Here is a 22,363-nt window from a genome sequence, read left to right as displayed (position 1 = left end):
GCATGGATTTATGAAAGGGAAATCATGCTTGACAAATCTTCCAGAATTTTTTGAAGATGTAACTAGTAGAGTGGACAAGGGAAAACCAGTGGATGTGGTGTATTTGGACTTTCAAAAGGCTTTTGACAAGGTCCCACACAAGAGATTAGTGTGCAAAATTAAAGCACATGGTATTGGGGGTAATGTATTGACGTGGATAGAAAGCTGGTTGGCAGACAGGAAGTAGAGAGTTGGAATAAATGGATCCTTTTCAGAATGGCAGGCAGTGACCAGTGGGGTGCCGCAGGGTTCAGGGCTGGGACCCCAGCAATTTACAATATACATCAATGATTTAGATGAAGGAATTGAATGTAGTATCTCCAAGTTTGCAGATAACACTAAGCTGATTGACGGTGTGAGCTGTGAGGAGGATGCTCAGAGGCTGCAGGGTGACTTGGACAGGTTAGGTGAGTGGGAAAATGCATGGCAGATACATTATAATGTGGATAAATGTGATGTTATCCACTTTGGTGGCAAAAACAGGAAGACAGAATATTATCTGAATGGTGACAGATTAGTAAAAGGGGAGGTGCAACGAGACCTGGGTGTCATGGTACATCAGTCATTGAAAGTTGGCATGCAGGTACAGCAGGCGGTGAAGAAGGCAAATGGCATGTTGGCCCTCATAGCAAGAGAATTTGAGTATAGAAGCAGGGAGGTCTTACTGCAGTTGTACAGAGCCTTGGTGAGGTCACACCTAGAATATTGTGTTCAGTTTTGGTCTCCTAATCCGAGGAAGGACGTTCTTGCTATTGAGGGCGTACAGCGAAGGTTCACCAGACTGATTCCCGGGATGGCAGGACTGACATACGAGGAGAGACTGGATCAACTGGGTTTGTATCCACTGGAGTTTCGAAGAATGAGAGGGGATCTCATAGAAACATATAAAATTCTGAAGGGATTGGACAGGTTAGAAGCAGGAAGACTGTTCCCGTTGCTGTGGAGTTCCAGAACCAGGAGTCACAGTCTAAGAATAAGGTGTAAGCCATTTAGGACCAAAATAAGGAGCAACTTCTTCACTCAGAGAGTGATTAACCTGTGGAATTCTCTACCACAGAAAGATGTTGAGGCCAGTTCGTTGGATGTATTCAAAAAGGAGTTAGATATGGTCCTTATGGCCAAAGGGATCAAGGTGTATGGAGAGAAAGCAGGAAAGTGGTACTGAGGTCTAATATTCAGCCATGATCTTATTGAATGGCGGTGCAGGCTCAAAGGGCCGAATGGCCTGCTCCTGCACCTAATTTCTATGTTTCTATGTTTCACACCAACTCATAACCGACCAATCATATATGATAGATGATTTCTAAAATTATCATAGAAATAATGCTGGCCTAATGAAAATCATTGCAATCCACAATATGTTGTTGGTCATGAAATGTGATGTCTGCGAAGATTTTGTAAGTGGTGGTGCTTTTGTCATACATATACTTTGGATAGCGCTGGATTCACCTTGTCACCCTAGGACCCCCTTCTCCTCTTACAACTGCATTTGTGTCTTGCCGCTCAGCCAGCAGCGCAGCCCCAGGAAAGGCCACAGAGGCCAGAAGGTGGAGGCATGGGGCAGGAGGTGCGAAGGAGCTCTGATTGTTGCCTGTCAATCCACTGGGTTTGTTTTCGACGGATGAAAGTGCAGACGTCGAAGAACCTGCATTGCCACGCTCCAGAACCCATTCCACCCCAAGGCCACCTCGTGCTCCTCTGGTCATTTGCGCCTCCACTCTGGAGGTGCCAGCCCCAAGCACCTCTCCACAGGGTACCCCATTTGTCCCCAGGTGGGCGGCGACCCCGCGGAGGCCTCGTGGACGCGGCAGGTCTGATCCACGAGCATGACATGATACTGGAGAGATGGTTCAGTTGTCCAGGAGACCTGTAGACATTGGTGACCATCGAAGCTTTAGGGGGCATATCCTGACACTTGGTCACCATGACCGAGTACATTCCACGGATGACGGAGCACCTGGATGCGATAGCCAGGAACACTGCTGCCACAGGCCTCCCAGTGGTCCCAGAGCACGGCACTCCACCCCTAGGTTCCGCACCACTACTGCGAACGACAGATGCGAGCAAGGACCAAGATCCTGCTTTTGCATCAGAGAATGTTGCCCCCTCGGCACCCCCCGCTCCCCTACCCGTCCAACCAACGCATCTTCCTTCATCTCCCCAATGAGGCACCACCTGAGGAGCTCCTCAGCCAGTGGAGCGAGGAGGGGAAGGGATAGAGGTGGGGAGAAGAAAGAGAGAGGGGAAGGAAAGTGAGATCCATGTGCGCAGGTGATGGCTGTGTTATATCACCGTCTGAGTGTATGCAATTTGTTGCAATGTATGGGGGCTGGGGACCATGCTCCTGCTTTGCCTTTGTATTCTGTGTTGCTGGACATGTTGACCATGTGATTTATATCAATCGTGGAAAAAGTGGGATGTGGGCAGTGTTATTGGCTGTGTTACTTGTGATTTCAGACCAATGTTGATATTAAACTTTTGTTATTGAACATAACCTTGTTGAGCATTGTCTCAAATAGCTGGACTGTTACACACTGGTGATTCCTTACCGTGAAAGGGTTAAATACAACTTAACATCAATCAACATAAACCTTAACTGGCACCAAGGTGATGGGCACCATTGATGTCTGAGCTGCACACACACAACAGTGTTTCAGCGTTGTCACTCACATCAGCGCTCTTTCAGGTAAATCTTTCCGATATCAGCTCCTCATATAAAAGTGGGATTTAATACATGCCAGCCATACAGCTGCCATTCGTTCCGGTTAGTTCCATTTTTAGTGGGCGTTTTTTTGAGCGGGCGATATTCTGGGCGATATGTGTGCGAGGTGGTGAAATTGACGGTGGAAGATTTCCATGGCCACTAGTTTGGGTAAATATGCTCTTTACGACAAAAAACAGTCGCCGGGCGTTATTATTGAATTTTGACATTAAGTCTGTGAGGAAAGTAACGCTGGGCGATATTATGGGCGTTGATTTCACCCATTCTGCTGATGCCGCCCCAAAAAAGTGGGCGGGCGGTAATATATTTTCTCGGCATTAAGCACATGGGGAAACTAAAGCTCGGCGATATGTCTCCTAACAAACCCGTCAGTTTCCATTTTGTGCCAAAATGGGTGATATCTGGGCGTTATACGTCATTTCAGTGGTTAAATGGGCGTTAGGTGGGTGTTAAGCAGGCAAAAAAAGTGGAGATTCTAGCCCCTTGTCTTATGCCCATCACAAAGTTCAAACTGAAACAATACAAAATTGGAAGATTTGTTGTGCAAGATGTGACGATTTGTAACAACGATTTTCCTTTTCCTTTGCTGGTGTTGCACCATAGTTGGGGCTCAGTGCTTGTGTAGTGTACAATATCGGCACAGATTTAATTTTGTATGGCAGCCTCATCTGGGAATGCTTCCTCACAGTAGAGAATTTGTCCCTCATTTGTTCCCATGATCTACTGACTTGGGGCATGGCACTGACTCGGGGCATGGCACTGACTCAATCAGCCACCGCCTTCTTAACAATTGGTTGCACAGGATGGTTCTATTCTGCTCCAGGTATGGCCCATCTCTCTAAATGGAACTTCCAAAGACTCCTCATTAAAACAAAGGCCAGGAGATAGAACTGCAACGGTGGGTCCTGTCAACGGACAATAAACAGCAATGTTTCTGTAGAGTAGCGGCTCATTACGAGGTGCTGCAATCCTCATTCTCCTTCCACCTGCAAAAATAGCATGTCCTACACATAACGAGTGCACACTAAGGTGACCTTACTGAATCCAGTGAGGTCAACTCCACAGTCTTCTTGTCCAGTTATTTCTGTACATCCCAGGGCTATTTTTCCCCAGAAACGTCAGACCAATAAACCCATAAGAGCACGAACACATTGGTATTCCAACTGCTTTCTCAAACATATTAAGTAACCTACAACCTAAATTATTTTGAACATAATTTAAAAGGCAGACAAATTAAACATTTCAGAATAATCCCAACCCGTAGAAACTTGAAACGTAATTGAATTAGGGAAGAGTTGCAGAGACAATTAGCATCTCTGTTTTTGTTCCCTACTAAATTAAGGTTCTCAACTAACGTTTTGGTCGCAGGCCAAAAGTCTGCTGCTAATCCACCAATACAATTAGAAGTATATCCAGAACGGCAAACATCTGATGGTTACAGCTGTCGGGCTGACACTCACCGCAGCCTGTATAATGGGTCACTGTGAGACTCAACAGATCTATTATAAAGCCAGCATATGGTGGAACAAGAATCATGTCAAATGCCAGCTGACCTTTGCCCCAGCTAATTTTTTCCTGTTGGTCAATCTCATTACAGTCATCACTTTTTGAATGCTAATGGATGAATACTTTGTAAATAAACTATAAAGGGTCATGCCTACTTAAGCATGCTTCACGTTTAGTAGATAGGAAAAAGTGCAATGGTTGCTAAACAATCAGGTCACATTTTCTCGAGTAAACCACTTAGGTGACGTTCCCTACTCTAAGGAAAAACTAATGCACTGAAGTGGAGGGAGAATTTTCATTGATGAATAAATGTTAGCAAAGTAAGACTTCCCCACCCCACCATCCCTGCCCCCCCACCCCCGCACCCCCGCTCTCCCCTTCCCTGCTTTCACACAACGTAAGGATGCAGTGAAAAACATTCAGAATAGTCTAAAGTGCAGGTTGAAGTCATTTAGAAAACTTACCTTCACAACTAACTGATCACAATATCATAATCCCTGACCTTTATGGGGTAATTCTGCGACTTGGCATTTCCAGGGGAGAACCTTGCCCGCTGTGAACACACAGAAGAAATTTAAATGGAATGATCGGAAAATGGTGTGCGGCGCAAACCTGAATTGTACTGCCGGCGGGTGAGACTCCGTGCTGAGATTGCAAAACGAACCCTTTCACTCAACATAAAACCAGCAGTGCTACACGTTTAGTTTTTACACTTCTTCCGATACACAGAGCCCTTCCATTTAAAATCACAAAGGGTATAAAACAGTAAGAAAAAACACAAAATAATTATATTGCAAGCAATATTCTGCATTATGTTTTTACCAAATGTTTATATGCCAATTACAATGCCAGTACTATATGACCGTAACATAAAATTACAATAGCATTTAGTCACAGAATGTTGCCTGTTGGCATATTAAATCTGTATTAAATATGTTGTGACAGTGTAAATTTTTTTTAAGTACTGGTATTATTTGGGGAGAGATGCTACTTGCACTCAGTAAAGGAAGAGAAGTCCATGACCTACAATGTTATTTGAATCTATTTCAGCCTCCATATAAAAATTATACCTTGTCATCCAACAGGATAAAAACACTTGGGGGCTTTGTCCTTTTAGGAAGTTCATGCTGTGTAGGGACATGTTGGTCAAGTATTACACTGACTGAACATGGATTTATTTTTTTCATTTACAAGGACACCTATTATCCTTAATAAACCAAAGACCTGCTTATGCAAACAGTACCATGCAATGAGAACTATTGTGCTTATGACATTGGGGATAGGAAATGACCATGGGCAGATTTTTTCCTTGTAGTGCTTGGGCATAATGAATGTCATGGGCACAGCACACAAAGAAATTTTGGCTGGGGAGGATTGCATGCCAGTAATGGAGCCCCTTGCCCATCCCTTTTCTTCACTCCACCATTGGCAGCCATGCATTCAGCTTCTCTAAGCTCTGGAATTCCAATCCTAAGCCTCTCTGCCTCTTTCTCCTCCTTCAAGATGCTACTTAAAACCTCCCTCTTTGATCAAGCTTTAGGTCTCCTTATGTGGCTCGGTGTCAAATTTGGTTTGATTACGCTCCCGTGAAACGTTTTCGAATGTATTACTATGCTAACGTCGCTCTGTAAATGAAAGCTGTTGTTGTTTCCCAGCATCCGACCCATTAATTTCAGTCAGCCGTAGCTCCGTGGTAGCACTCTCGTCTCAGAGTCAGAAAGTCAGGGGTTTAAGTCTCACTCCAGAGACCTGAGCACACTCTAGCCTGTGCAGGTGGATGTGAAAGATCCCATCTTTAGAAGAGAAGGGGAGATCTCCACGGTGACCCGGCCAATCACTCAACCAACATCACAAACAGATTATCTGGTCGTTATCTCATTGCTGTATGCGCGACCTTGCTGTGCTCAAATTGGCGCATTTCGCTACATTACAACAGTGACTACATTTCAAAAGTATTTCATTTTCTGTAAAACACTTTGGGACTTCCCAAAGTCATAAAGTTGTTTCTTTAAATTGAAAATCTGCACATCAGTCAATCTAAACTTCCACAAAATCAGCCCTACTCTTCCCTGTAATGTACCTTCATTTATAAAATGTAATAACCTTAAATTTCATCTAAGATGAAGTGTTAGGAAAGGAAGCTTTCTTCCCAACTCTCTAACATAGACTGTGATGTGTGTAATGGCCATCTGGATATAGAGGGGGGAAAAATACTCCAGAAAATTGTTCTACTCTTGCAAGTGCAGGTTAAATAAATTTGAAATCCATGTCCTCAAAACCAACTGATCAAAATATCATACTCCCTGCACAATGTGGTAATTTATCAGGCAACAGTAAGCAGCAGCTTCAAGTGCCGATTGAACTGCTGTCATACTCTCTACCATTGATGAAGATGCTCCATTTCAGTTGTGTATCCACAATGAACAACACAGAATAAGAGAAAGAAAATACAGAATAAGTAGCTTTCATAGAATCATACAGCACAGAAGGAGGCCATTCGGCTCATCGTGCCTGTGCCAGCTCTTTGGAAGAGCTATCTAATTAGTTCTACACCCCTGACCATTCCCCAAATCTCTGCAAATATTTCCTTTTCTTTTTCAAGTATATTTCCAATTCCCTTTTGAAAGTTGCAATTGAATCTGCTGCAGCTGTTCTTTCAGGCAGTGCATTCCAGATCATAAAAATGACATTTCTACCAATATAAGTAGTTAACAAGATATACCTATATATACCTCTGAGGCCCCTCACATGATAATTATGGTAGCAGTATTAAATCACTTAAGCTTAAGATAACTTTTGCATTTTAGCTGCAGTGTTGGCAATCAACATGCTAATGTAAAATGTGTGATGTGACAACATTAAATTAAAAACCTCTCAGGTGCTAGGAATTTGTTCATTTCTTTTTCAAAATGTTGCTACCAAATGCTACAATCCTAGTATTTTAGCAATAACCCATTTATCGGTTCCAGCCAGGCACCAGCTCATTTATATGGCCCGTCTCCCAAGTTTAATTCTCCTGCCCAGGAGAAAGCTTATTTTCCAGTGGTTGAGTGCCTGGGATTTCTGTGGAGATTCATCCAATTCTCCTGCTGTAACCTTGGCAGAAGATCAGCGGGAAACCCTAGAGAGATGGCGCAAACAACCATGGGGGACTTTTGGAGATTGGGAAAACCCTCACGGATGTGTTTAGCACGCATGGGCGTTCGCACTCGATAAACAAAAATGTCAACTTCAAATGAGTTTATAAAGCATTAGGAAACGGAACCTGTAGGAACAGTGTCCTGTAAATTGCATAAAGGGTGCTATCAATAATCTTGGGAAAATGTCCTGTAAACTGCGCTCAAAACTGACTTTAGCTGTTGAACTGAATACTGGGAAACAGCTGGAAACCGGTTGATTCAATCCATCACCAAGGACTGGCCCCAGAAAGGATAGTGTATACACAAAACAATCCTTACTGCAATGAAAAAATTAAAATAAGACTTAGTGGAATAAAAATAATAAAGAGAGGGAAGATAGATTATGAAAGTAAACTAGCACGAAATATAAAAACAGATAGTAAGAGTTCTACAGGTACATAAAAAGGAAAAGAGTGGCTAAAGTAAATGTTAGTCCACTAGAGGATGAGACTGGAGAATTAATAATGAGAAATAGGGAAATGGCAAAGAATTTGAACAAATATTTTGTATCAGTCTTCACGGTAGAAGACACTAAAAACATCCCAATAGTGGATAATCAAGGGGCTATAGGGAGGGAGGAACTTAATACAATCACTATCACTAAATAAGTAGTACTCGGTAAATTAATGGGACTAAAGGTGGACGAGTCCACTGGACCTGATGGCTTGCATTCTAGGGTCTTAAAAGAAGTGGCTGCGGAGATAGCAAATGCATTGATTGTAATGTACCAAAATTCCCTGGATTCTTGGAAGATTCGAAAAAATTAGAAAACCGTAAATGTAATACCCCAATTTAAAAAAGGAGGCCGACAGAAAGCAGGAAACTATAGACCAGTTAGCCTAACATCTGTCGTTGGTAAAATGCTGGAGGCCTTTATTAAGGAAGCAGTAGCAGGACATTTGGAAAAGCAGAATTCAGTCAAGCAGAGTCAGCATGGATTTATGAAAGGGAAATCATGTTTGACAAATTTGCTGGAGTTCTTTGAGGATGTAATGAGCAGGGTGCTAAGGGTGAATCAATGGATATGGTGTATTTGGATTTCCAGAAGGCATTCGATAAGGTGCCACATAAAAGGTTACTGCACAAGATAAAAATTCACAGGGTTGGGGCAATATATTAGCATGGATAGAGGATTGGCTAACTAACAGAAAACAGAGAGTCGGGATAAATGGATTATTTTCCGGTTGGCAAACAGTAACTAGTGGGGTGCCGCAGGGATCAGTGCTGGGTCCTCAACTATTTACAATCTATATTAATGCATGAAGGGACTGAGTGTAATGTAGCCATGTTTGCTGATGATACAAAGGTGGGTGGGAAAGCAAATTGTGAGGAGGACAAAAACAATCTGCAAAGGGTTATAGACAGGATAAGTGAGTGGGCAAACATTTGGCAGATATAATGTGGGAAAATGTGAGGTTATCCACTTCGGCAGAAAAAATAGAAAAGCAAATTACTATTTAAATAGAGAAAAATTGCAAAGTGCTGTAGTACAGTCAGACCTGGGGGTACTTATGCATGAAACACAAAAAGTTTGTATACAGGTACAGCAAGTAATCCGGAAGGCAAATGGAATGTTGGCCTTTATTGCACGGGGAATGGAGTATAAAAGCAGAGAAGTCCTGCTACAACTGTACAGCATATTGGTGAGGCCACAACTCAATAACTGCGTTCAATTTTGGTCTCCATAGTTAAGGAAGCATTCGAGGCAGTTCAGAGAAGATTCACTAGGTTGATTCTGGAGATGAGGGGGTTGACTTATGAAGATAGGTTGAGTAGGTTGGGCCTGTACTCATTGGAGTTCAGAAGAATGAGAGGTGATCTTGTTAAAACATAAAAGATAATGAGGGGTCTCAACAAGGTGAATGTGGAAGGATATATCCACTCATAGGGGGCATAGTCTCAGAATAAGGCGCCACCCATTTAAAAGTGTGATGAGGAGGAATTTCATCTCTCAGAGGTTTGTAAATCTGTGGAATTCTCTGCCCCAGAGAGCTGTGGAGGTTGGGTCATTGACTATATTTAAGGCGGAGATAGACAGATTTTTGAGCGATAAGGGAATAAAGGGTTACGGGGAGCGGGCAGGGTAGTGGAGCTGAGTCCATGATCAGATCAGCCATGATCTTATTAAATGGCGGAGCAGGCTCGAGGGGTCAAATGGCCTATTCTTGCTCCTATTTCTTATGTTAAAGGTATCACCATTTGGGTAGAATAAACCCTCGAGATATGCAAGATGGGAAGGTAAGGAGGTCATAAACTGTAGACACAAGTCTGTTCTGCTTGGGTAAGGCCACACTCCAAAGGAACAGTGACATTCACCGGAACTCCATATTTATCAGAGATGATTGGCAGAAGGGTTGGGGGCAAAACATACCAGCTCATGCATCAATGATTGGTTAAATTAATGAAAGAGGCTTCTTTCTCTTTTGAAATTAAATAATAAAAAGCTTTGCACCCCTCTGGTCAGTAACAGTCTGTCATCTATAGAGTAGCAAAGATAGCTTTGTTTTGTTAGATTCTCTTAGAATCTCTGTTACACATGCTTCCCTTGATGATTTAGATCAAGTAATATTCAAGAGGGAGTTAGATATGGCCCTTACGGTTAAAGGGATCAAGGGGTATGGAGAGAAAGCAGGAAAGAGGTACTGAGGTGAATGATCAGTCATGATCTTATTGAATGGTGATGCAGGCTTGAAGGGCCGAATGGCCTACTCCTGCACTGATTTTCTATATTTCTATGTTTCTATGTTTCCCTTGTCTTCTTCTGTATCAACTTTTACCTAGCAGATGAAGAAGGTACTTTTTCAAGTATGAGCATATTCAGGTCAGGAAATTAATCATTTAAACCAGGCGGGTACAAAAAGTCACTTTTTTGTGCAAGTGCCTAAAATGAGAGTGAAGCCAGCCCAGAAATTGTATCTCACACATAAGAGTGGGGGGGAGGGGGAGGGGTTCAGCCAGAACCAAAGATCCAAGAGTCCCACTCCAGGGATTTGAGCACATAAATCCAGGCTGACACTCCAGTGCAGTGCTGAGGGAGTGTTGCACTGTCAGAGGTGTCGGCTTTCAGATGAGATATCAAACCAAGGTCCCGTCTGCCCTCTTAGATGGATAGAAGACATCCCATGGCACTATTCGACGAAGAGCAGGAGAATTCTCCCCGGTCTACTGGCAAATATTTATCCCTCAACTAACATCAACAGATTATCTGGTCAATGTCATGCTGCAGTTTGAAAGAGCTTGCTGTGCACAAATTGGCTGCCGCGTTTCCCACATTTCAACAGTGGCTACAATACAAAAGTACTTAATTGGCTATAGAGTGCTTTGAGATGTCCAGTGGTCATGAAAGGCACTATATAAATGTAAGTCTTTCTTTTTGAGGAACAGACAATCCTGACGCCAAAGCCACTGATTAAAATTGTAAGGACTGGAAGCATCAAACCCCCAAGGATTTATTTGACATTGTCTGGACATTGCGTTTAATATTTTTCTCACCACAGAAAGAAAGCTGGAAGCTGTTTGTGGGAGGGGCCCAGGTGCGTATCCATGCTGGAATTAGAATGATGGGCAGGGAGTCTGGAATGATAATGGCCAACATAAGGCAGGAGGTGGGCGAATGGAATCCATTGTTAGGCAAGGTCACCTCGTCAATCAGTGATTACCTGGATGTGTTACCAGATCAATAGAGAGCCATTAAGCCCAGACTGCCTGGAAGTGAAAACCCATCACTGAACTCAAACACAAGAAGCCTAGAAAACAAGGAATTTTATTGGGTAAAAGCAGAAGACACACCCACAGGAAACCTTGAAACAAAGGCCAAAGGAAGATACATCCACAGGAAGCCTCAACAGCAATGACCCAGGAAGGGCAAACAGACTTGGATATAAAAGATGGCGGTGTGGCCATCTCTCTCTCTCTCTCTCTTGCCGCGCTGCTTCACCCCTACAAGAATCCAACTCTCCGTATTGGGACGGAGATAAGAAACCAGAAGAGATATCTTTTCATCGGAAGAAGCAACGAGTTGGCCAGTGAAATCGGTGAGCATTTCTGCACACACATCTTTTAAGATCACAGCCATGATGTGAGGGGGTATCGTGCGTTCTCCCAACCAAATTCTTCAGGGTTTACAGGGGAGGTGTTTTAGACATTGGGGTACTTCACGTTAGGGGCCTGTTAGACAGGCCACACTGTGTATTGTACTGCATTTGTTTGTTTTACACACCAGGGAGTGTGTGGTTTTACTGGGTGCAGGTGTGTGTCTAGCTTTAATAAAGCATTGCCGGTTGAGACCGAGATATTTGACCGTTACTCAGTCATCTGTTCAGTACAGTAATCATTCCCAGGTCTAGAACTAGTGTAACGTGGGGGTGCGTCGAAAACACCTAAGGGAAACCACTTACAACAATACTCCAGAAACAACGCAAGTGTCCCAAGCAAGAAATGAGATCAACTCAGCCACACCACTCGTAAAGGTAGATTGTTGTAGGAGGTAGGCACCTTTAGAATATACCAGAATACTAGGCATTAGGCACCTGCTAGATATATCTAAACGCATATAAGTTTAAAGTGGCCACACATAAAATGGCTGCCCAGGCATGATGGGAAATCAGGTAGTCAAGCTGTGAACTGTTGAATGTTCAATGACCGAGCAATAACCCTGTGAGGCCCACTATAGGAATGCCTTGGATGCAGGATAAGAATAATGAGGAGAGAACCCATCTCCCATATTCAAGGCCATAAACCAATTAATTCCCCAGGAAGAAAGAGATAAGAGAACCCATCTCCTGTAAACAAGGTTAGAAACCAATTATTTCTCCAAGAAGAAAGAACTAGTGAGAGAACCTATATCAATCAGCCCAAGCTGACAAAAGACGAACACATGGTTCCTGAGACATAAGGGGAATTCTATTGGGTTAAAATAACCTATATGTAATCTATAATCATTGTGATTGGCTTGTGTCCAGCCGTGATGGGCTGTGTAGCTGTAGTAAACTGTTTTGTAACTGTTGTGAAACATATAAAGGTGCATGTAATCCTTTGTTCTGTGGAGAGAAACCTGGATACGGTCCTGAGTTTTTCCTCCCCGCTGAGCGTAATAAAAGCTGCATCAGCATTGGAACCGACTCTGAGTGTTGAGTGATTCTTCTAAGAAAACACTAACGCTAACAATGGCGTAGTCGACGGGATTTCCCGGAGTCGCTGGACGCCCTTGGAAAAAACCCGGGTGAGTAAAAAAAAACAATTTTTAAGTATAAAGGGTGCGGAAGGTGGAAGCTGGTTGATCGACATGAGGAGACGGTCTAATATCTCAAACGCCTAGCCTGAGCCTGAATTAAGAGGACTTTTGTCCCACGTGACGGCCAGGAACCAAGTAGGCGTAGGGAACACATTTAGACCGTGGGATCGTGATACCGAGAGACATCTTCCGGACCCAGTAGTGTAATTTGAAATACCCCGGGGTAGAACCAAGCGGTGTACAGCGGCTAACGGAATCCAAACCTGTGAACAGGGTCGGACCAACGGGCTGAGCGGTGGTAGGTAGTCGTTAACGATACGTAGAGCACTGCGGGAATTGCTTAAACGCGTTTTTAAGAATTGTATAAGTTTGTGTAACAGCAGCACTTGTGACCTGACAGTAGCCAAGAGACAGTTTACTACAAGTCGCGCTAGAAAGAAAGCGGACCTCTGAGAGTAGATTCCTAACGGTACTAGTCCTACCCAGGAATGGCCATGAAAACAAGTAAACTCGAGTGGGGACCAGAAGGGTCGCTTACCCGCCACCTGGCGGAAAAACAAAAGAAGCTAATTGAAAAAATGATTAAAGCAGGGTGGAATCCTCAGGAACTAGTTATGTGAGGAATTATTTAGATAAAACTACGAATTCCCTGAAAGGTCATGGATCCAAAAATAGAGCCGGCCAAAACAAGAAGAGAGACTGTTGTAAATGTATGATCGTTGAGTGAGAAGTGTCTGTGTGATTTTTGACTGCAGAATGAATTTTTTTATGTTTTCATGTTCCGAAAGCCTGGTTGGAAGAGGAATGCAAGTGTCTGTTTATTTTAGAAACAGAGTGAAAGTCTTTTTTTAACCCTTTGTAATGTTGTCCTGTATGTGGGAAGTTTTAAGACATTTAAGTTAGAAACGCAGGTGTGGATTTATTCGGATGATAAGTTACGGAGCTAGGAAAATAAACAAATAAAGAATAGGTTTGTTGAGCAAAATATTTATTTGACATGCTCACTGACTTGCCGAAAGAAAACATGCAATGATTGATTGGGTTGAAAGACATAAATTTAGTCTCGGAATGATAAAGAATGCTTTAAAAAAAAAAGAGCTTCTAAATAAAAAAGTTTTAAATAAAGATTGAAATTACAAAGTTTGAATTGGGATTTTGAGATATTCAGAGAAGGCACAGGAAATACTGAGGTGGATTTAAAAAAAAAGAAAAAGATTAAATTAAATCTGATCAGGTCAAACTCCTGGGCAAGTGGCGAGCTATCTGCGAAGGTGTAAAAGGAACTTTTGGAAAATGTTAAAAAACAGCAAGCTTTAGTAACGACTTTGAAACTGGAGCATTTTGAGATAACGAAAGGCAGCACTCAAACTCTCAAAGCTGGACTCCATTCCAGTTATGGAGAAAAAGAAAAAGATAAAGACGCCACTTTGAAAGTAAACAAATGATTTTAAATTAACAACTTTATGGAGTTACGAACCCTCCGTGTAAAATACAAAACCTAATTTGAAGAAAGGAAAAAAAAGATGTAATGGACTAAATGGAAAAAGACATAACTTACTAAATACTAGTTGATGTTTGCTGTGAAAAAGATATTGGTTTAATTAGAAGAAAAGAAAAAATTGGAATAAGTAAAAAACACTCTACATGGATTCGAATTTTCAATTATGAAAAAGTTTCAATGCAGTTTGAAAAGATTTCCAAAATGGACAGTGTTTATCAAAAATGTCCCGAACAGTCTAAACAAGCAGGAGGGTTTTGAAGATAACGAGGAGAAAGAGAGAAACCTGGATAGGGTCCTGAGTTTTTCCTCCCCGCTGAGCGTTATTAAATGCCGCCAGGCATTGGAACCGACTCTGAGTGTTGAGTGATTCTTCAGAGAAAACACTAACGCTAACAATGGCGTAGTCGGCAGGATTTCCCGGAGTCGCTGGACGCCCTTGGAAAAAACCCGGGTGAGTAAAAAAAAACAATTTTTAAGTATAAAGGGTGCGGAAGGTGGAAGCTGGTTGATCGACATGAGGAGACGGTCTAATATCTCAAACGCCTAGCCTGAGCCTGAATTAAGAGGACTTTTGTCCCACGTGACGGCCAGGAACCAAGTAGGCATAGGGAACACATTTAGACCGTGGGATCGTGATACCGAGAGACATCTTCCGGACCCAGTAGTGTAATTTGAAATACCCCGGGGTAGAACCAAGCGGTGTACAGCGGCTAACGGAATCCAAACCTGTGAACAGGGTCGGACCAACGGGCTGAGCGGTGGTAGGTAGTCGTTAAGGATACGTAGAGCACTGCGGGAATTGCTTAAACGCGTTTTTAAGAATTGTATAAGTTTGTGTAACAGCAGAACTTGTGACCTGACAGTAGCCAAGAGACAGTTTACTACAAGTCGCGCTAGAAAGAAAGCGGACCTCTGAGAGTAGATTCCTAACGGTACTAGTCCTACCCAGGAATGGCCATGAAAACAAGTAAACTCGAGTGGGGACCAGAAGGGTCGCTTACCCGCCACCTGGCGGAAAAACAAAAGAAGCTAACTGAAAAAATGATTAAAGCAGGGTGGAATCCTCAGGAACTAGTTATGTGAGGAATTATTTAGATAAAACTACGAATTCCCTGAAAGGTCATGGATCCAAAAATAGAGCCGGCCAAAACAAGAAGAGAGACTGTTGTAAATGTATGATCGTTGAGTGAGAAGTGTCTGTGTGATTTTTGACTGCAGAATGAATTTTTTATGTTTTCATGTTCCGAAAGCCTGGTTGGAAGAGGAATGCAAGTGTCTGTTTATTTTAGAAACAGAGTGAAAGTCTTTTTTTAACCCTTTGTAATGTTGTCCTGTATGTGGGAAGTTTTAAGAAATTTAAGTTCGAAACGCAGGTGTGGATTTATTCGGATGATAAGTTACGGAGCTAGGAAAATAAACAAATAAAGAATAGGTTTGTTGAGCAAAATATTTATTTGACATGCTCACTTACTTGCCGAAAGAAAACATGCAATGATTGATTGGGTTGAAAGACATAAATTTAGTCTCGGAATGAGATAAAGAATGCTTTAAAAAAAAAAAGAGCTTCTAAAAAAAAAAGTTTTAAATAAAGATTGAAATTACAACGTTTGAATTGGGATTTTGAGATATTCAGAGAAGGCACAGGAAATACTGAGGTGGATTTAAAAAAAAAAAGAAAAAGATTAAATTAAATCTGATCAGGTCAAACTCCTGGGTAAGTGGCGAGCTATCTGCGAAGGTGTAAAAGGAACTTTTGGAAAATGTTAAAAAACAGCAAGCTTTAGTAACGACTTTGAAACTGGAGCATTTTGAGATAACGAAAGGCAGCACTCAAACTCTCAAAGCTGGACTCCATTCCAGTTATGGAGAAAAAGAAAAAGATAAAGACGCCACTTTGAAAGTAAACAAATGATTTTAAATTAACAACTTTATGGAGTTACGAACCCTCCGTGTAAAATACAAAACCTAATTTGAAGAAATAAAAAAAAAAGATGTAACGGACTAAATGGAAAAAGACATAACTTACTAAATACTAGTTGATGTTTGCTGTGAAAAAGATATTGGTTTAATTAGAAGGAAAAAAAAAATTGGAATAAGTAAAAAACACTCTACATGGATTCGAATTTTCAATTATGAAAAAGTTTCAATGCAGTTTGAAAAGATTTCCAAAATGGACAGTGTTTATCAAAAATGTCCCGAACAGTTTAAACAAGCAGGAGGGTTTTGAAGATAACGAGGAGAAAGAGAGAAATAAAATAAAACAGAATTGAATTTCAGTAAACAAAATTGCTATTGTATGTGTGGTCTTGTTTTAAAACAATTTAAAAAAAAATTCTTTGGCAAGTACTTGAATTAGAAGTTAAGAAAACATTGGAGTTTACTCTAATGATTTATGCTGTTTTTAACGGATTCCTAATTTCGAAGCCAGTTTTGAAGGCACAAAGACTTTTTTTTCAGATGATTACGTGAAGTCACGTAATGACATCAGGTCTTCTTACAAACCTGGAAAGGAGTTAACCCTTTCCATTGACAGCCGTTTTATACTGATCATTATTAATTTGGATTTCTTAATAAAAAAAAGGACTCACCTAACAGAGAAACAAAAATAAAAACAGAACTAGCTTATGTAATAATACTTGCCTGATACAATAAAGAAATAGATACTCAATAAAACAAATTGAAGAGTTAAAAGCTAAGATAAACAGGCTGGAAGAGATAACGGGACCAGACGGATAGTGCAGTGCGCAGCCATAGCACCATCACCTCTGGCAATAGAACCAATGTACCCCACGGTGGGTAGGTGTAGTCCACAAACCCAACCTAACGGTAAAGCAGACAGCGATGTTTGGAGGAATAGCTTTGGCCTTGGTCATAGGAGTTTGGGTAATATTTAAGTGAGTAAAGACACGGGCGCACGCCTTACAGATTCAGCTCGAAATGGTTCGATTATAACCTTGTGCTTCTGATTTTGCAGGGTGACAGGGACACTCGTAGAGCAAAAAACTTAACCCCTGGTGACGACCAGGCCGTCTGTTTAAAATTACAGATAATACTTACCGGAATGGGAATACGAAAGGCGCTACTCGTAATATGGATAGCCCTGCGACATGCACGTACCCTGGGCAACACCGACGGACAGCAGAGCATGCTGGAAATAAACAACTACATGAACTATGGAGTCTTGTTTAATTTAACGGACGGAATGTGCATCCCAGCAGCCAAGGACTGGAGCAAGGACAGGACTTATTTTAATGCATGGTTACAAGTGAATCCTAATAAGAATCCTAATAAGAATAAGAGTATGTGTACAGTGCTCCACGGGTATAAGGAGCAGATGCATTAAACGGAGGGATGTCAAAGGGCCTGATGAATGTACTTTCGGCATAATTTGCGCGCCTCCGGGACAATCCCAGCAATCAGTCATCCGCAAGAAGGGAATGGGGCTGTGTGGGTATTACGAGGAGGCGGGGGCGGCTGCAATATCATTGTATGTATGTTTCTCACCCCCTCCGACACCGCGCCCCATAAGAATCACTACATTGCCCGAGGAACTGCCTTGCCCCATAACTACGAAGGGACCAGAGAATGGGATTGTAATGTACAACGAGGGGGAACTGTTGTATGATAATGTTAAACATGAAATTGTGCCTGTTCTGATCAATATTTCAGGCATCCAGATGCCGGAATACTGTACAGAACAGTCAAGGAAGATGTACAATGTATTAAGTAAAGTTGTAATGCAGCAGGCTGCCGATGCAATGGGTGCCAGTAGGTTCCGGGGACAGGGGTTAGCCCCCAGGATGAAGAGGGAAATACAAGGATTAAATGAGAGGGTGGAACAGCTTAGAGGGGTGATGAAGGGGTTATTGGAGAGGGTGGAGCAAAACCAGGAAGACCAAGCCAACCTAGGAAAGGAGGGTGCCAAAATCCAGCTGGATGGCATCTCAGTCCTGGAAGCTCACGCCAGAACCATCAATCACCTCATTGATAGAGAACAGGAAGATACAGGGAAAGCAAAGACAGGGGCAACTCTGTCACGCTTATGGTTTGTGGATGGTGGGACAGATCCGCCACAATCTCGACCAGATTCAACGCGGGGAAGTACCCGATTGGATAGACAGTTCACATTTAGCTCAGGGGGACACTGGATAATTGTACTCTGAAGGGACTGACCAGAGTATACCCAGCAATTCCAGATTGCCAGATGGGTAGGACTACCGGGATAGGGATAGTCCTGATGATCCCTATAGCCACGCCGGACTCAGGGCCGTTCCCCCTATACCAACGAGAGAATATCGGAATAATACGGGAAAATGTCTCCATACCACCACCTCTGCCGTTCGTCGAAACAACATACTTACCGGGATTTCCCTAGCAGATTGCAAGCAAAAGGGGGAAATCACAGTATGCCCTCACCCAGTGGGCAGAGGGGAGCGAGACGAGTGCGGGTTTAACCGAACCGACGGGTGTGTACTAGAAATAGTGCCCGCACACATGCACTTCGCGAGGGCAGGCTACGGAGGGAAGGGAAGATACTGCGTCTCTACTACTGAGCGTTCATTCCAGTATAATGACCTGCAATGCCCTATACCACAGCCAAACTTTTGCTTTACACCACTACGACCTGTCGCGATCGGGCAAGCGCATATCACCCAGGTTAGGCGCAGGAAGTCCGAAGTTATTGAGGTAACCGATCAGCTCCATGATCATTTACAGGCTTATGATGAACCAGATCAGGTCCTTATCCCACATTTAACCGAAGTATTACGAGAGTTGAGGCTCAGAGTGGGTCAATCCGTAAAGCCATACCACCAACTACAAACTAAAATCAAAGTACTGGAAGAGGATACCGAGGTAGACTTACAAAGTCAGAGTTGGTGGAGAAAGGTCTGGGACTGGGGAATAAATGTGAACATCCACCCATGGATTCGAATAATTTCACATATACTGGTCGGGATACAATTGATCTTAGCAATAACATGGGGCGTAATGGCCTGCCAGGCATGCAGACACCACGCACAACGAAGACGGACAAATCACCGTTCCCTGGATACTAAACAAGCCTGTTTTATAAGGGGGCAGGAGGATTTGGCCTTTGTCAATTCGATTTAAGCAACCGGGACTCCTGAAACCGCGTGACTGGCCAGCACGTTGAGGCAGGGAGTACCGGGCCGTGCACAAAATCTAATAAAGGTCGAATGGTCGGTTAAAAGGGGACTAGGACTAGTCCCTTTACCGAAAGGGGGAGTTGTTGTAGGAGGTAGGCACCTTTAGAATATACCAGAATACTAGGCATTAGGCACCTGCTAGATATATCTAAACGCATATAAGTTTAAAGTGGCCACACATAAAATGGCTGCCCAGGCATGATGGGAAATCAGGTAGTCAAGCTGTGAACTGTTGAATGTTCAATGACCGAGCAATAACCCTATGAGGCCCACTATAGGAATGCCTTGGATGCAGGATAAGAATAATGAGGAGAGAACCCATCTCCCATATTCAAGGCCATAAACCAATTAATTCCCCAGGAAGAAAGAGATAAGAGAACCCATCTCCTGTAAACAAGGTTAGAAACCAATTATTTCTCCAAGAAGAAAGAACTAGTGAGAGAACCTATATCAATCAGCCCAAGCTGACAAAAGACGAACACATGGTTCCTGAGACATAAGGGGAATTCTATTGGGTTAAAATAACCTATATGTAATCTATAATCATTGTGATTGGCTTGTGTCCAGCCGTGATGGGCTGTGTAGCTGTAGTAAACTGTTTTGTAACTGTTGTGAAACATATAAAGGTGCATGTAATCCTTTGTTCTGTGGAGAGAAACCTGGATACGGTCCTGAGTTTTTCCTCCCCGCTGAGCGTAATAAAAGCTGCATCAGCATTGGAACCGACTCTGAGTGTTGAGTGATTCTTCTAAGAAAACACTAACGCTAACATAGATCATATAAGCTCTGACACATTGCTAATCACACACACAGACCAAGAGTTTTCCAATAGGCTGCCTATCTGATGCCGATAACTTCTCAGATATACAAGGGTTTAACCATAAATTAACCCCACCCGTTGTAACAATCTTACACTCTGATCGTCACAATAATTAATGTTCACCGTTGGTTAAAGCTGAGTTAGTGATACTCTGAATTGCCTGTGTAACCTTTGGTACTCATTTGCTGCATAACTCTCTCTGCTAATAATGTGTATTACCAACTACTCGATGACCTTGACTACATCTGTTCATATCTATTTAGTGCTAGTAGATCTTAGGTTTAACTTGAAGTTGTGATTTGATGAGCTAACTCAGGCATCAATCACTCCTAGAATTAAAACTGGTCGGTAAAATCCCAGATGGTTTATTAGTGAGGAGTGACAAAAAAGTGTTAAGCATTTGTCTGATTCCTTGATGTACAGATACTGAAATCCAGCCTTTGCACAAATCCCTTAACTCTTTTCAAATTTCAGTGTTGTGGGAATGTCCGCTTCGGAAGGACATACACTATTGGGCTCTGAAGTGGTGTCAGAACCTAAATCCAGAGTTACTTTGCAACATTAGCATTGCCATGAGTCAACTCCTGTCTAACAATGTCATCCCACCTCCTGACTGCTTTTTTTCTATTTTATAAAACTTATGAAAACCTTGAAAGTTAACCCTTGAATCACCTTAACTTTCCCCAAACATGCCGACTTTCTCGGAGAACAGAGATGGTTAAAATGTGATCTGATAGAAATGTTCAAGATTATGAGGGGTTTGATAAGGTAATGTGGGGGGGGGGCTTTTGTGGAACATAACATAAGAACATAAGAAATAGGAGCAGGAGTAGGCTATATGGCCACTCGAGTCTGCTTCGCCATTTAATATGATCATGGCTGATCCGATCATGGACTCAGGTCCACTTCCCTGCCTGCTCCCTATAACCCCGTGTTCCCTTATCGTTTAAGAAACTGTCTATTTCTGTCGTAAATTTATTCAATGTCCCAGCTTCCACAGCTCTCTGAGGCAGCGAATTCCACAGATTCACAACCCTCTGAGAGAAGAAATTTCTCCTCATTTCAGTCTTAAATGGACGGTCCCTTATTCTAAGATCATGCCCTCTAGTTCTAGTCTCCCCCATCAGTGGAAACATCCTCTCTGCATCCACCTGGTCAAGCCCCCTCATAATCTTATATGGGCATTAGCCTGTTGGGCCTGTTTCTGTGCTGTAAAATTCTACGTAATTTTATGTAAATAAGGAAAAACTATTTCCTCTGGTTGGCGATTGATGATCTTAAATTTATGCCCTCCAGTTACCAAACAACAAAGGTACAGGTTTGGATAATTGTTTGTTTTTCCCCCTCCCAGAGGATTGTGAGGACAATGAATCGCCTTCCAGAAAGAGTGATGCAATGCAGAATCCTTAATAGATTTTAAAAGGAAAGTGGACTATAATATGAACAATAAAAGTTTTAAAGAGCAGGGGGAATGGGAGAGGGTCCTTAGCTTTTGGAGGGAGCCAGAACCAGAGCAATACCTCAAATGCCTTCCCTCTGTGCTGAAAAATTCTACGGCTGCGAAATTCGGCACCTTAGCGCCGGCAGTTAAGACTGGTTTCAAGGAAAAAATGTCAGCCGCCTCGCTTCCGGTGTGGCCTGCGCCGGTTGCCATCTTGGGTAGGGCAATAGTGCGGGTGAAACGTGTGTGTTCTGGTTGTATGCAGATTGTGATGTCAGTCAGCGTGAAGTGCTGATTTCATGCTCGACCTGCCATTTTCGACGTCACCTGTTCCAAACAATGCCCTCTCCTAAACATGCCCGGCTGAATGTATGTTCACCTTCATGAGGGACCGCTCCACCAGCACTATATAAAGGGATACATCCAACTTGCAGGTAAGTTGATTATTTCTCTTGTACTGCCTCTTGCAGAGTTTGTAGGAATACTGGATTGCTGGAAGACATTTAACATTGTTATAGTGTGCAGGGAGTGCTGCTGGATGTTGGGAAGGCGATGGATCCTACTGGAAGGCCTCTGACTACACCACTTGCTCCCAATCATGGGAGCTCCAATTGCAGTCCCCCTTGCACGGCAACATGACAGGGAGATGGAGCAGTGGCAGCAAAGACTGCTCGTAGAGGGAGGAGGGGTAGGGGGAGGAGGGGCAGGAGGGCTCAAAGCAGGAGGTGGCTGCTCGACATCAAGGGCTGTCTGC

The sequence above is a fragment of the Pristiophorus japonicus genome, chromosome 7, assembly GCF_044704955.1.
Source record: "Pristiophorus japonicus isolate sPriJap1 chromosome 7, sPriJap1.hap1, whole genome shotgun sequence".
Classification (NCBI taxonomy): domain Eukaryota; kingdom Metazoa; phylum Chordata; class Chondrichthyes; family Pristiophoridae; genus Pristiophorus; species Pristiophorus japonicus.
Note: the sequence above shows the minus strand (reverse complement) of the source record.